At 40.3% G+C, this 16288-nt stretch overlaps 1 protein-coding gene across 1 annotated transcript in view; it reads right to left on the reverse strand.

The window, feature by feature from the left end:
* LOC308063974 (growth hormone-releasing hormone receptor-like) overlaps positions 1–16192 on the reverse strand; it is a 494830-nt gene extending 478638 nt beyond the window's left edge. Inside the window, exon 1 of the mRNA XM_080387720.1 lies at positions 1–16192. This exon is cut by the window's left edge and continues 13369 nt beyond it. The gene's annotated coding sequence lies outside the window, so the exon portion shown is untranslated.
* Between the last annotated feature and the right edge of the window lie 96 nt (positions 16193–16288).

Below are 16288 nucleotides of genomic sequence, written 5' to 3' on the forward strand. Positions count from 1 at the left end.
GAATTTTAAAAACCTGTTTTGAATGCCATGTAAAAGCCAATGCTATGTCAAAGGCTTCTCTCCCATTAAGACCTAAACGTGACCAAAATGACCATGACGCTTCATCCAAAGGTAGGCTAGAGAGTAAGAAACAACCTGGAGAATTTTACACATTATTTCAGAATGCAAACTGCAGCTACACCTTGGCCCAGCAGACACAGAGCAGTTCACGCAAGGGTTCAAGGTGCTCTGCACATGAATGTAGGCATGCAAGGTCAGTGAACTTGAATCTGTAGCAGCTGAAATGTCTCAAAAGCTGGCAGAGAAAGATATGCTTGAAAAAGAGGAAGTGAGATACAGCCTCTGTTGTTAGGGGTTTTTTTATTATTATTATTTCTTGTAATGTTCTGCTCTCTGCAGTAGCTATGCCAGCAAGGACTTGAATTGCATTTTAACTTCTCCAGGCAAGGCATGGATGAGAAGACCTTGCCTGTAAAGAATCAATCAGCTTCTATCTTCCACCTACAAGAATTTGTCTCAAATTTATCTCATTTCATTCCCTAAGACATCTGAGGTTTGCAGCCATCTGCAGATTAGTTGGCCATACCTGCAGCACTGTGGCCATCAGCTGACTTGAGCCTGTTGATTTTCTGCAGCTCCTTGGTCCCTCCTGCTCACTGAAATGATCAGTTTTTGCAGAACTATGGGATTTCCAGGTCAATGAGTTGTCTAGTGTTGTAAAGAAAGGGATTCTACCATTATTTTCTCCTATCTGATCAAAAGCCTGCGGGAAGTCAACCCACAGGCATTATCTTGATTTTGTGGGGTTTTGAGCTTTGTAGAGGAAAGGGTAGAGAATGACTGAGCCGTAGTGCTGGGAATGGGCAGCATGACCAATTCACCTCTGAAATAACAAAAGCCATCAAACTTCCAGTTTGTTCCCTGATCAGAAAAGGGAAGTGCAGTGATTTCCCTCTTTCATTCCCCTCTCCCTCTGTCAGGATACCCACATGCTAGCAAAACACCACTTCCATACCAGGGTGGGAGCAGAGACTTGTACAGGAAGAAATAAACTGCAAACAAAGCAGAGTTGTAAACTTATCGAAGAAGTCTTGTCAGAAGCAGGAAACCATTTATAAATCTATTCCACTTCTGGGAAGCTGGTGCAGTAGGATATAGGGATGGCAGAATTTTGCAGCAACAGCTATTCTCCTCTGGAATGACCTTGGAGAATGAGCAAGAAGGCTCAAAAATTTCCTTATTTATCTGTGTATTGCATAACACATAGCAATGAGGAGCAGTAATCAGTGTGAACTTGCAGTAATTTAAGATTCATCATTCATTATGTAATAACGAGCAGCATTCTGAATGGTTGGCAGTTACAGTGAGATGTACTACTTTGCTCTGACGAGGGAAAAGAAACACACATTTCCCCCTTAGGTGCATAGTAAGGAAAAAAGCAGAAATCTGCTTTCCAGACTGATTCACCATTTCTGTTAACAACACTGTGCATACCTCATTTCCCGGGAAGTTCCAAGTAGTGAAATCATCCCTGACACCTTGGCCCTACACATGAACTACGTGCAATTTTCACACTAAAGTGACTATGTGATCTGAAGTTTGGATCAGGGTAAGAGGATGAAGTGTCAGGAACAGCTTGATTTGTGTGACACAAGATGCTTGAATGTCTCAACCGGAATGAGTGTCTGCAGAACTGTAGACTCCAGTGTTGACAGCTGGCATCTCATCATGTTTATTAGATCGCTGCTTGCCTGTGATCACACACATTCACATGGTGTTACTGAAAGTCTGAGTGAGTATCAGCAGAGAAAGAAGTTGTCTCCAGATGGTAAAATGTGCAATATAAATTTTGGCAACCTTCTAGATGATGGCTTTGGGGTTTGATTTTAGTGTTGGTTTGCTTCCACCCTGCAATACACATACAATAACTTTTAACTTAGAGGGGGTTGTTTGGGTTCTTTGACTTTGGGTTCTTTAAAAGATTAGTAGTATTTTTTATCTTTGGCTGTTACCATAGTATGCATTGGCCATACTCCTTGTATAAACCCTTTTTGAAAGACTATGTGACTAGTATTGCTTGGGGTTTTTTTAAGTCTATGTTCCACTTGCTATAGAATAAACAGGTGGGTTTTATGTTCTTTTTTCCCCCTCTCTTTTGGAATCTCTTCCCCCTCACCCCCCCGACCCACCCCAAAAGCAACAACTGACCTTTCAGCTCTATACCTCTTGCTTTCACATCACTTCATTGATAGAAAAGGGTGGAAATTTACTCTTAGGCCATATTGCTGACCCCCAGCTCTGTCATAAGGCATTTCTTAATCCTTGAGTGAGAATATCTCAGAACACCCTGATAGTGTTCTGTGAAAACGGACTAATCAACTGCAGTCCATAGTTTTCAAGCACAAAATATTCTCAAACTTCAGTTGTCATATCAAGCTCTAGTTCTTGTGCTCATTGACTTTTGTCAGGATCCAGTCTGGTAGATGTGTTCTCACCAGCCATGAGTACAAGGCAACTTACCTCTTGATGTGTTCGTCTTACTCACATTAACAGTGCATACATGGGCAATTTCTGTTGTTGGGTGACAAGTTTGCAGCCCTCCCAGTTTCACAAGAACGTGTCTGTGCACAAGTCCCTAACTACTGGATCTGTCTTCTAGGCATTTGAAAAGGTCAGAAGTTCATTCTGTTTGGCTCAGGCAAAAGGGCAGACTCGTGACCAAAGATGAGAGTTTGAGCAATAATTCTCGAGAGGGTGAGTAGGAACAACTATGAAGGAAGAGAGTGAGCTGTTATACAACATGGTTTATTGTAAGCCATCCATGAGATCAGAGCAGTGCCAGCGCAGCTGTAAAAGGACACGAGTGAGTTGAAGACTGCATTTAAAAGAGCAAAACAACATAAGTAGTATATTCATCTGCTCTGAAGCACTTGTAACATTATGAAAGTAAGAGACATATTTTAAAAATCTTCAAAAACCTCAAATAGGGCAGAAGTACCTGATCACAGTGCTATCAGTCAGGCATCTTAAATACTCAAATATATGATTATTGGTGTCTATTTCTTTTCTATTCTTCCAGCTCAGAGAAGGAAATTAGACCAACTACATACTTCATACAGCAACATTTTAGCATTTCTTCTTTTTTCTTCCTTGATAACAGCTCTCAAGAGAAGAGTTGATACAACATTCAGCAACTAACATGTTGCAGTCTTTTGTCTACAGCCACTACACAGAATGCTTTTGAGTAATGAAAAAGAAAAATATAGATAGGATAACTGAAATTAAAACAATAAAAAGTTCTGTACAATGTGAAGAGGGAAGAAGAAATCTCAGATCAAGTGGGACACCAGAGTATCCTTTTAATGAGTTATGCATTACATTGTATGATGTAGATCTTGCTGAGGTATTGCCCTGAATTTTGCCATACCTTTTTATAACACTAAAAACACCCTCAGGACTACAGTGCAACAAGGACCATATTTCAACTTTCAAAACCAGAGGCTGATATTAAGCTAGAAATACTGGCTATAACTTCAACCTGTGTAATTATGTCAATAAAATAACAGTAATAAACATGATCTGAAAATTATATCTCAGAGTATTTGCAAGTCAGTAATTAAACTTCATAGCACCTTTGTCTGATAATATAAAGTTACTTTCTAGTTTTAATATTAAAATTTTTAGAGAGTGCTAGTGTCATAATGGTTGTATAAATAATTTCTACACACATATCTCTGCTTTGGCATAGAAGTTCTCCCAAGTCAGAGGGAGGGAAACTGAGGCAATGACATATCACAGGCAAGGTTTTCAGAAATATGAGTGAAACAGGAGCAAAGTTCCCAGAAATTAATGTTGAAATTTGAGTTTTTAATTTAGTCCAATGTCTTTGAAAATCTCACCTCAAGGGAAGAAGGATCAAACTTGGCTGTTTTTCTTCTACATCCACATTTAGGTGCATGTTATGCTTTAAGACTAAAGTACTCTGAAGTTCTGCAACCATCCTCTAGTTTGGTTTTTTTTTCAACCAACTCTTACTTGGACATTGCTTCCTTTTCCTCCAGGATAACAAATATTACCTAACATGATTTGTCTGAGGCCAGAAATGGAATTGGTGACTGGGCCAGAAGCAAAATCCAGGGCCATTCCTTCACTCTCATTCTCTAGACATTAGCTCATGTTCTTTGAGAACTACATGCTGCAACCTCATTGCTATCACAGTCTTCGTTAAGTTTTAATTTGGGATGACTTGGCTTCTGTTACGATTAAATTGAACCCTTATCATAACTCAAATACAAGTTCTCGTTGTGTATTTTCCCAGAACACAACAATATTGGCTCAACACCAAGCTGGCACTCTGCACCCTAGACCTTGGCTAGGAAATTACATCTGTAGATATGTACACATGCAAACACTCCTATATACACATGCACGCACACCCTCGCACACGCACATCCGCATGCTATTTCAAGCACCAAGTTATGACGACGGTGACAGAGGATGCTAGAATATCTCTGGAAGACATATGGAACCTGCAGATTATTTGAAATGTAAAAACCCACTTTGATCCAGTTTGAAACGCCAGTCCCCACTTTTAGTGGCTGTGAGGAAACGGAAGCCTTTCAGAGACCAGCACTGAGTCCATATAAAAGAGTTGTTCCAAATCATTAAATAAAATTTACCAAATCATTATTTTTCCTTGTATTTGACCACAGCCATGGTGGTACCCCTTCCTTACCCAGCTCTTTTCTTTGCTGGCTATTTTTATTAAAGGCAGGGCACACTTCCCAAGCTTTTCAGTGCAGGGATGGAGAAAACACATTGGGCATCCCATCCTGGCAAGTCACTTGTGCCTCACTGTCTCCTTATTCTGCTTGTTTGCAGGACCTATTTTATTTTAAAGAACAGAGCCCTTCACACTGGTTAGTAACAAGCTGTGTCTCCGGATGCCAAAGGGACAACACAGAGCCACTTTGTAAAGAAGTAGATTGGCTGTCCTCCCCGCTCGGAGGGAGAAGGGGCTAAGCGAGAAATGCACTTGGATGGTGCTGAAAGCGGTTTGTCAAGTCGTCAAAGGGTCTCTGCACCTCTTCGGAGCCGGCCTTGGGAAAGGGAGAAGGGAAATCTCCATCCCAAGACTGTCTTTGTCACACTGGGAGATTAAGAATTAGTGTTTGCCCTTGGTAAAATCAGGGAGGGGAGAGAAGACTCCTGGGAGAAACTTCACTGTGTCAAACACACCGAGGCCAACATCATGGCAATTTACCTTGGCAAGCCTTACTGATCTTATCCCCCCTCCCCCAGTATCTTCAGGCTGCTTTTTGATCGTCTTCAAAGCACATTTTTCCTCTGCTGAATCACAGTATGTTCTGTTCATCTCCCTTTCCCAGACAGTAAAAAGGATGCTTTGCAAGAAGGACCCAAAGGAACTAGATGTAATAAATCCCCATGATGCAGGAGAGCAATTGTCTCACAGGGCTCTGACACACAGCAGCTGTGAGGTCTGAATACAATGCACTTTCCAGTACAGTAAACCTTTGCTTGGCAAAGCTTTTCCATCAAATGACTTATCTGTGGGGGCAGCAATACTTCCCTGTTGGTCTCATTCTTCCAGCCTCCCTCTCCCACCTCAACTATTGTCAACCTTTCAGTCACAGCTCCAACCTAGTCTAGCCGTCGTCATTTCTTTTGGCCCTGTTTCAGACAAAGGCTGTTTCTAAGCTATCTGACAGAGCCATACCATGTTCACAATGCCATGGAATGACTTAATCCAAGGAGAAAATGTTTGCAGATTACATTTGCTGGAGTAAATACTGGTTTTCCTGCTCCTCTTTTAGCTCACACGAGGAGGTGTGTTCCCTAGTGACATAACGCCAGCAAGCAACAGACTGAGTAATGTACCCACCGTATGGTGTGCCTTTCTGCTGCTCACAGATTGCATCGGTAACAATCTGCAAAAGGCTCACAGTCCTGCCCTGACAGATTGGGGGTGTGGGACGTGGTTTTCTCTTTGTGCTTGTGAAACACACATCTTCTGCAGTTCTCCATCATCAAAAGGATCACTCGCACGTCCTTCACCACTGCAATTTCATTGAATGTTTATCACTTGCTGGACAAAATGTACACTTTGCCTTCAGGTAGCTAAGTTTGTGCTAAATCCCTGTTTGTGTATAAGCTTAATTTTTGTAGGCAATTCAATTTCTAATGAGATGGCTGCATCAAAGCAAGAAACAAAGCAGGATATCCAAATATTTTCAGCCAGTTGTGAGGCAGCTAATAACTTCTACAGTGTGCTATGGAATTGTCCTAGATAAAAACTAAGAAGGAGAACCAGGTATATAAAATGCTTTAGGCCATCTTTTTCAAACCTCATATATTCAAGGAAAATGCCTTTTTTCTGTGGTAAAGGAAAAAATAAAGAAAATCAAGATAAAGAGCATAATAGAAACAAAAGAAAGGCTCCATCATTTATGGTCCCAGTCAAAGTTGTACACCTCAGAATGCTACTAGATTTTTTAGAAGAGAAGATGAGAGAGGAGGCTGATCCATGATAAATAAATGCATAGAATAGTCAAAAAAAGTCTACAGCAAAGCAGAACCCAGACAGTAGATATGTATATTCCCATGTATCATGTGTTCTCTGGAACACTTTAGGAAACAACAGATCAACTGCATAAATTTAAGCTCTTGGTTATTTGCCTCCTGCCTCTGAAGTGGCTTCTCTGCTACTTTCCTCCTCTTAGTGACCTCTTCTCACCCATATCCCCTGCATTTTGTACTTTTAATAATTAGATAGCTTTTCAATTAGATAGATTTTGTTTTGTTTTGTTTTGTTTTCAGGAAGAAGGGAGGAAATTTTCTTACTGAGATATCCATATTATAGCATACGGTTATACCATGCTCCTAAGAAATAAGCAAGGGAAAACATAAGGTGTAATCATCTTCCATTTATATGGTAATAACTGGTGTTCCTCAAAGGACAGCGTGCATTATTTGTATCAAAGCATAAGTTAGCCTAAGGGGAGCGGACTGAATTCAAGACAACTATTTGTGCTGCTTTACACACCAGCTAGTCTGAGGTGCTGCTCTTTCACATCTCAACAGAATTCAGATTTAGACTGTCTTTTCCATCTGCTGCTTGCCTTCCCTGTTGAGTTCAACCTTTCATTCCCCATGTCTCCTCAGACCCTGATAATACTTCTTGTATCCCTTGTGGAGGTGATTAGTGAGAACTTGGAGTCAGGAACCTGGGTGTGCATTGCATCCAGCAAATGATAAAACATTATAGGAAAGAGCTTGGGAGAAGGACGAAAATACTGTATATGTCTCTCAAAGTCAGGTTGTTCAACAACTGCCTGTGCTAACCAGGCTGTTCCATGGAGTCTGGCTGCACTTCAGGCCAAGTCTCCTGAAGAGCTAATTATCCTTATCCTTCCTTTTGGTTTCTATACCAGTGTTTGACTTCTAATTTTCCCTTCTCACAAATGTCTCCTTTCAGCAGTCCAGGTTTAAACCCAACTCTATGCTTAAGTGCCTCTCCAGGTAGGAGTATGCTGGAATTACCGGTCTCGGTGATGATCTAAGATTTGGTTTTAGATTTTGATTGGGGTCAAAAAAATAGGAACAGAAGGGTGAAGATAGTTTCATTCCTAAAGGGTGTTTGATGCAGGATGGAGTAAGCCCAGAGTATATAGAGTGTGCAAGGGAGATGCTATGTCCTGAAATACAGGAGGTACCAGAAGCTCTGCAAGAAGGATGGGAGCTGAGCAGCCCAGTTCCTGATTGTATGGTGTGCTGATGGGTGAAGAACATCTGCTCTGAAGGTCAATGAGGAAAGATGGTACTGAGCTGGGAGAAGAAATTTCTGTTAAGGTAGTGACGAAGGTATGAAATACATCGTCATCAGGGCTAGGTATCTATGCAAAAATAGGACTGGTCTGATTACATGCTCCAGTATGAAGCAGAGGAAAGGTAAATCATATTAGGGTAAATGTTAATGAAGAAGATCTGAAATAAAAAAGTATGGAAATATTATGAGGTGCGGAGAAACACATGCAAAAGGGATGCAGCATTTTGACAGGGAAGTTCTTCATAGTGCAGCAAACTCAGTCGCGTCTCCAGTCTGCTTGGCTGAAGGGAAAAAAGCAGAACAACCTTCCTAAAAGTGTCTGAAACGAATCAGAGAACGGTTCCCGCTGTGGCTCTTTTTTCAGCCTCCAGTTCAAACACACCACAGCCTGTTCGTTCCCACAGTGCAGGGCTGACCTTAAAATCTTTCATGAGCTTTTGCTAACTGCAGCCCAGCTGGCTGCAGCGTTCCAGCCATCTGCTTCTATTTTTAAAACCCCAGGTTGCAGACAGTTTTCTTTAGCTACCACTCCTCTGGGGATTGCCTTAAACAGAACTGCACAAAGCAGCAAGGCCCCCTGTTAGCATCCCTGGGATCCTGAGGGATTGAAGTGCAGCAGAAAAGGAGGCAGGACTGATCTTGTTCTAATAAGGATGTTTAATGGAAGATCCATTCCTATGAAATCTCAGCTCCAGAGAGGCCGGAAGGCTTGGCTGTTCAATACTTAGCCATCAGGCAGCATTTAGGCCAGCTGAGCGAGCTACCAGATGAATTTGGGTAAGGAAGATGTGAAAAAAAAAATAATAATATGGAAACTGCATCACCTTCAGAGAAACAACTCTTGGCTTGAGGTTTATGTTGAAGACCATAGACAGGAACAGAGAAATTCATTTACTCAGAAAGTTCACTTGCCCAGCTGTTAGAAACATTACTTTATGTACCCAAGTCCACGGTTTCTCCTATAGCCTCGCAGCCCACAGACTGCCCTTCCTACTCACATCTCCATTAAAGCGGGTTTTGGCTCTGAGCATTACTCCCAGGGAATGCCCAGATTTACCTTGGCTGTCCTGTCCCATGTCTCATGAAAGACTGAGCTTTTGAAAATCTTTGCAGTCAAACTGCTTCCATGAGACTAAGGGACAGATTTATCAGACAGCTATGTACTAAAATGTTAGTGGTCTTCTGGATCTCTATTACAGTATAGGCAAATAATTTCTATCCAAATTTAGATGTCATTGGGACACAGTTGATTCCTTTGAAGGTAAAAATCCTTCTTTCTCACCAGACAGGCTTTCTTGACAGGGCTACATTGAATATCTTCTCTGGTCCCTGACATTCATGCTGGCAAGGAATTACATTTTATTTTTGATAATGCATAATTTGCCCTTTTGGTGCTAAACCGAGCTGTAAGTTCAAAACCAAAAAGTGTAAAGATTAATGTCAGGTATTGAAAATGCTTTTATTTTTCTTGAAATTTTTATGATATTTTTAGTATTTTATTCTAAATTACTAGTCCTGCCTTTATGTTCTGTTTGCGTATGTATGTATCAGCATATACAAGGGAGACAGGTCTCTAACCGAGTCAGTCGAGGCCTCATCAATATTGTCAAGGAAGTTTCCAGTTATTCAGCTAACCCTAATTATGTCATCTGAATAGCTTTTCATGTTTTACTAACTGAATTCAGTAGATCTGCAGTGATAGGCGCCTAGAAAATAACCTCTCATGTGAACTCCAACCTTGCCAACACTTAAATTTAGATGCTTTGGCTTGCAAGTCAAAGCACATCTTCTCTGGAATATCAGAATTACACTGCATCTCAATATTATTAAAAATAATAATTTGATTTAAAACATTTGCAGAATACAGTATGAAAAGGTAACGTTTCCTGCCCCCACAAAAATTTTTAAAAAAAACCAACAAAACCAAACACAAAAGAAACCCCGGAACAAAGGAGTGAAATAGAGCTGTCCAAATCATGCCTATAACTCTAATGTGAGTTTTCATCAAAACTCACCCAAGAACTGTGTTACATCTTGTCTGGGATAACAGGAGTTGGAAAAGTATGTTCCACCCAGGCTCATTAGTATTTTTATCTAAGTCTGGCCCATATACATGCTTTTCCATATATAAGACCACATGCATAGAAGTTTATACACCTACACATGCACACTTTTTACTGAGTCACATGAAAGTCATACACTAGTCTGAGAACCAAGCTTGGCACAGTGCACCTACCACAACAGGGTGTGTGAGCCCACTCCTTTCCATACTGCAGATATCACTAAATCCCATACATTGCCAATTAATTAAACCTGCAGACCTTGCAGCTCTTCCTTTTCTATTCTATTTTCTTTACGCATGCAAAACATTCAAGTGAATTTACTAAACTAAGCTCATAGGACTAGTCACCATTTAAACCATTTATGCTGATTTATATTTGGAATAAATGTGTACTGGTAAACTCCACAATTTTTCTTAGGCCATTATTAAAATTTAACAATGATTTCAATGTTTGAATGGGATCAGGAAACAGCTTTTATTTATCAAGAAGCCAGAGTCAAGGCTTCTTAACAATATTGGACAAAACCAACTAATCAGACAAACAATCCTTCAAGGAAAGAAAGAGGTCATTGTTCACACAGTGAAAACCCTAGCATAATAATTAACCACTCTAAATGTTTTGACAAAAGGTCAGACCCAATAGAAGCTCTAAGTGTTTGAAAAGTCATGTGAAAAGACTGCATCTGACAATCCAAAGTACTTTAAAGAGGACATAAACTGACTACAAACATGTAAATATGAAGTGCCTAAATCACTTACTTGTCTACACTGAGCCTAGGCTGTCTTCAAGGTCCCTCAGAGCCTAAAGCTCAAGTTCTGAACAGATCCACACCTTCACTCCTGCCAAAGCTCAGCCAGAAGTCAAAAATAATTTCAGAAATCAGAAATTTCTCTAATCTCTCTGAAAGCAGGCATTCCAGGTTGCACTTGGTGCATATCAAGAGGACTAAGACACTTGCCAAAGGTGTCATGCACCTTGTTTGATTTTAGTTTTCTAAAAGCTCATTTCCATGTTTCTACTGAACAGAAATAGGTGACAACTGAGACTAAGTAACTTCATCCTAAAAATGTCACCAAAACATATTCAGTTATTTCAGGATATATTTGTATTAGTAAATAAAATTGTCCAGTGCCTGTCTGCTAGGTCTGAGAGCAAGCAGTAATGTGATTTGCAACGATACAGCTAAATTCTCTTCCTCCCAGTCCAAGGCGGCATCATCCAAACTGCATGTTTGGAACAACCTAGGCACACCCTACTGTACTGTACAGAGCAGAGCCAAGTTACGCCTGCTAGTAATTAAAAGCCTGGGCAGTAGCAGGACAGCATGAAAGCATGCATTGGTCTTGTTAGTGTAGATGCAGTCTAAAAGAACAAGTGTAGACCTCTAGGAGGAAGGGAGCATCTGGGCAGTCCTGGGTAACGATGCACTGGTGATGTGCAGCGGTTCAAGGGCTGTCTGGGTCTAGAAAGCTGCTTGTGATGCAGGTGGTTCCAGCTTGAGTTCTGGCATACTTAGTCAGCCTGGTGAAGGAGAAGGGACTAAATTAGGGCTACAAAAGTCACATCTGGAGTAGTGTGTTTTGAGTTTGTTTTGTTTTGTTTTAAGGAATAGTTTAAATAAAAAGTTTTTCTTCCAAGCACGATGCACTATGGTCATCTTTGACTAACACCCCCAGCAGCATATGGCAACAGTTTTCTTGACAATCACAAAGCAGGTGTTTTCTTCTTCTTTTTTTTTTTTTTTTTTTTTTTTTTTCCCAGTAAGGAAATACAACTTTCACATTCCTTCCAGTCTTTTACCAAGATGTGTAATGGAAATGGGAATTTAGATTCATAAAGCATTTTCTCTGCATTCAATAGACAGAAGCTAATGCCAAAAGATGTAAATCTATCAGCACCAGCAATGACAAGAACAAACCCAAAATTTACCCTAAAGCCAAAATACCCACCTGTGGCAAATAAATCTCAGTCTGTCACTTCATGTCTCCTTTATCAATAACCTCTACAAAGAAAGATTCATTGAAGGACACTTTGATGATTAACTGAAATGGACAAACATGGATTAACAAGGAGTAAGACTACAAACCCAGAGCCTCCCTGCATACTGCACACTGCTGGCAGGGCTTTCCAGGCTTCTCCACCAGCAGCATCCAGGTTAGTGCTGCTTAGACACAAAGGTAATGTGCCAAAGGCACATCATAGGTCTTTCTGGCTCTCACAGTTTGAAATAAGTGTTTGAGATTCATTCCCATGCCTGGCTAATTACCAGCCAGAGCTGAGATCAGATCTCTTATAGCACACATGAAAGTGCTGCTGTCCACTCCCTCATATCTCAAAAAACATTTTACACTACCATGACAACGCAACACGCTTTAAAGCCAGATAGGAATACAATCCAGCTCTTCTTTCATTCCTTAAGCAATGCTAAAACACTTTTGATGAAATCAGATCTGGCTTCAAGACAGAAGATACAGTCACCATACAAGTGACCTCTCTTCCCACACAGCACTGATAGGATATAAAATTGGGCAGGCCCATCATTTCCCCCTATCCCCTTTAATTCATGCTGGATTCTTCTTGATTAAGTAATAATGTGAAATGGTGAAACAAGAAAAAAATGGAGATGTTCAAGGGAAACTAAAAGTGTTCTGCGGCTTGTCGTTTTCGTGGTCACATCTGTCTTGAATAGGTTGCTACCGACAAGTGCTCAATTTACTTTTCAGGAAAAAAAAAAAAAAAGTAAGACTGTTTCCAGCAATTGCACTGAACTGCCGCTTTTTTGCCAAGAGTTGCTATTTGGCTCCCATGCTTCCAGGGAACATTGTTTTGTTTGTTTTCAATGGCACAAAAGAAAAAAAAAATTAATAGACGGTCCCTCCAGGGTTTTTCTAGGAGTAAGAATACACCCTTTAGAAAAGGGAAGTGACCACAAGCTAAAGGGAGAAGAGGTTAAATGGAGGGATCACCTTTAACTGTTTGTCCTGCTCAAGACCATGAAGATGAAGTACAAATGAAAAGAAGAGAAAGAGGAAAGACTTTTCTAGATATGCTACAAAAATGGGCAAATAGTTTCACTGCATTGATCATTTTCCACAAGCTTCTTAATTCTTACTCTGATACAAGAATAGAAACAAAACAGGAAAGGGCACAATGAGGGCAGCTCATGGCAAATGTTAGAGTATAACAGATCACAAAGTTCAGGAGATCATGAAAAGGCGAGTGCATTGAGTTTCTGAGGTTCTTTTTTATCAAAATCTATAAATCTCGTAACAGTGCTTGAAGAAGTTGAAGACCTTTTGTTCAAACAGCCGTGGCTCAAGAGCAGTAGGGTATATAGTTTAAGCAAGGTGAAAAGGGAGTGAATCCTTTTGAATGTTAATGAAATCCATATATCTATTGCCTTGTATGTGATGTGTCACTTCCCTCCATGCATTCTTCACTCCTGGATTTGTTTGGGGTTTTTTTTTGTTGGGTTTTTTGTTTTGTTTTTGGTTTTGGTTTTTTTTGTGTGTGTGTGCTCAACCTCTTTACCAAATGTTGAAGTATACAGGAATTTATCACAGTATTGTGGGCAATAGGGATGACATCCACATCTGAATACTATTACAGCTGAAGCAGCTAACCCGTTCTGCCAGTTGCTGTTACCTGCCCATCTCTTACTATGGGATTAGACAGGGTGTAGAAGAACAGGAATGGCCATGGGCAGACATCCATACTTACATAGAAGTGGTCAGGAGCACAGGTCAGTAGAAAATTTTACTCAGAAGCAAAGACTCACAGCAACAAATAACCCAATCTAGAGGCAAATTTGGTTTCTATCTGGTGATAAATAGTTGCAGTCAAATTTTGCCTTCTCAAAATAAATAACAGATGATGACTGTGGCTTCAGCAAGAATAAAATTCCCCTGAGGCTGTTTAAGCAAAGTCCCACTACTGTCAAATCAGAATTTAGTGTGTTAATTCCCTTTGTAGATCTGAACATATTGAATTTGTCCAACAGCACAAGGGAATCTTGAAGTCAACAGGAGTTGTGCCTTCTCAGGAACATCATTCATAGCTCTATGTGGCACATGATTTCAAGAACCTAAAGCGATGTGATCTCATAGATGACCAATGTCTTATTATCAATGAACCTATTTAAACAGAGGCTTGATTTCCCAGCTTTGGAAAGTCTATAAAATGATGCACTTGTCCCCCAGAAGGAATTCTGGTGTAATTTCTGTAATATCAGGCAACTTATATACAAAAAATAAGGTACTTTCAAGGACATCAGGCTTGGGTAAAATGAAACACAGAACTATTCTTGACAGAGATGTTTACTAGAGCCCAGGCTTCAGCGGAATCATAACAGTCATATTCTTAATATAATTTTATTGTGTGACTCTTGGCACGTTCAAAGTTCAGCTGGGTAAAAGGAGGGAAAACACCGAAATACTATGAGAAACTCTTTATTGGTATTATTGTGTTATTTTAATTTTTAAAAACATTAAGCTCTGAATTGTGACTGCTGCAGCTGGTGGATATGGAAAGACAATGGAAGCTTCCTGGCTTATTGGCTGTCATTATGTTATGTTTCAATCACCTTTCTTTCCTTGCACGTGTTAAAAATCTATGTAGAGTTGAGCAAAATGAAACCTAAAATTAAATTGCCACGGTTACAATGGGGAGGCAGAGCATGTATTTACTTCTAAAGATAGATGACCAAAGTTAGGACCTATATCTCTTTAGATTGTCTATAGAATCAATGGGATAACAGGGGCTTCTCCAGGGATGAATTCAAAACACCTTGTCAGGCTTCTTCCAAGTCTTCTTGTGCTGGTGCGTGCAAAAAACCAGGTGGTACTGTCAGCTGTCTAAACCAGAACGAGTGTGTCTGCCCTGGGATAACAACTGGCCCTCAGACAAAACAAAGTGGGTCATTATATTGGTCAACTTTTCCCAGGAAAAATTTGGGAGAACGTTATTTGGGATGCCCCATACAGGCACTAGCAGCAGTGTCCCTGTGCTTGGGAATATTCCCTTGTGCTTTTTCATTTGCTAGCACCTGTGTGGCCACCCTCTGTGGATATTTGGTACGCTGTGGGCTACCCAGCAGGGTGGCTACTGAGACCATGGCAGGTGGTCACTAGCTAATCTATGAAAGCACCTACCCTTTGTCATCTTTTCATGTTAGAATGTACGATAAATGCAGAGGTTTGTCCCTGGGAATCACCAGGGCACAGACATGGTCTGTTTTTCCATAGGTCAGAAACTACATACATAATGGGAGCTGTTTCAAATAACCGTTCCAGGCTTCCTCTCAGTGTCAGGGAGATTTTGTTGAGTTTCTGGGTGATCACATGTAAATACATTTGCCCACTTGACATTTGTTACTGGGTTTCGATACTTGCTGCTTCAGCTTTTAATTCCTTTGCTGGGTATCTTCCAAATATTTTAATAAGATTATGATAACTCTTAAGTGTGCTTGTCTAGCACAAAGCAAAACCATTTGTGCCAGGGGTGGGGAAACTTAACAGCTATGGCCTTAAATTGTTTAGAAAATGCTGATCTCAGTTCATAATCTCCGGTAAAGTGCTTACAAAAGCACTTTAAATGCACCACTAATCTTTTCCTGCTTTAAGAAGAGAGGAGTTTAAGCCTGGAATTCTGTTGAAATACATTTTCACTTGATTTCCAAGAGCTTTACTCTAAATTGTTTAAACATTATTACTGTGAATAAATACACTAAGAAATAGCACTTAATTTACTTTCACCTGTTCTTTTTTTTTATTTCTCCAGTGAAACAGTTGTTGTGCATCTTTCATCTGTTTATTATCATGGCGATCATAAGCAGCAGCTAGAGCAGCTAACGTGACTAGTCCTATTGCACACCAAATGGAAAGGCAGTATTGCTTGTCTTCAGAGTTTTGGGCTTTGAGGCATAGAAAATAGGACAAGTTATTGCTCTTCACAGGGTATAGACTAAGGAACAAATTGTGAATCTCACATTTTCTCCATCACTATATGTGTTAAGTTACCTCAAGCTTGTAAAAAAACCCTATATGCTGCGGGTGATTCTGCAACTGTTCTGGCCATAGATTCTGCAAGGCAAAAAAAGGGTTAATTTGGGGTCAGTGGATGCACTAGGATACCAACAAATGAAGTTGAGAAAAGATTCTGGAAAGTGGGCACAAGGTTATGGTACCTTGCTTTACTTCTAAGTATAATTTAGATAGAGCTTTCTTCCGGGTGAGGGCCTGCTTCCCCTGCCATAGGAAGGAAGAATCTCCCTTTCCTCAAAGACTAGCATCAAATCAAAGGAGTGGAAAAGCAGAAATGGTCTCAGTGTTACAGGTGGGCACCTGAAGAGTGGTATAGAAAATGAAATAGCATTGTGTTA

This window comes from Falco punctatus, assembly GCF_963210335.1.
Source record: "Falco punctatus genome assembly, chromosome: 4".
NCBI lineage: Eukaryota > Metazoa > Chordata > Aves > Falconiformes > Falconidae > Falco > Falco punctatus.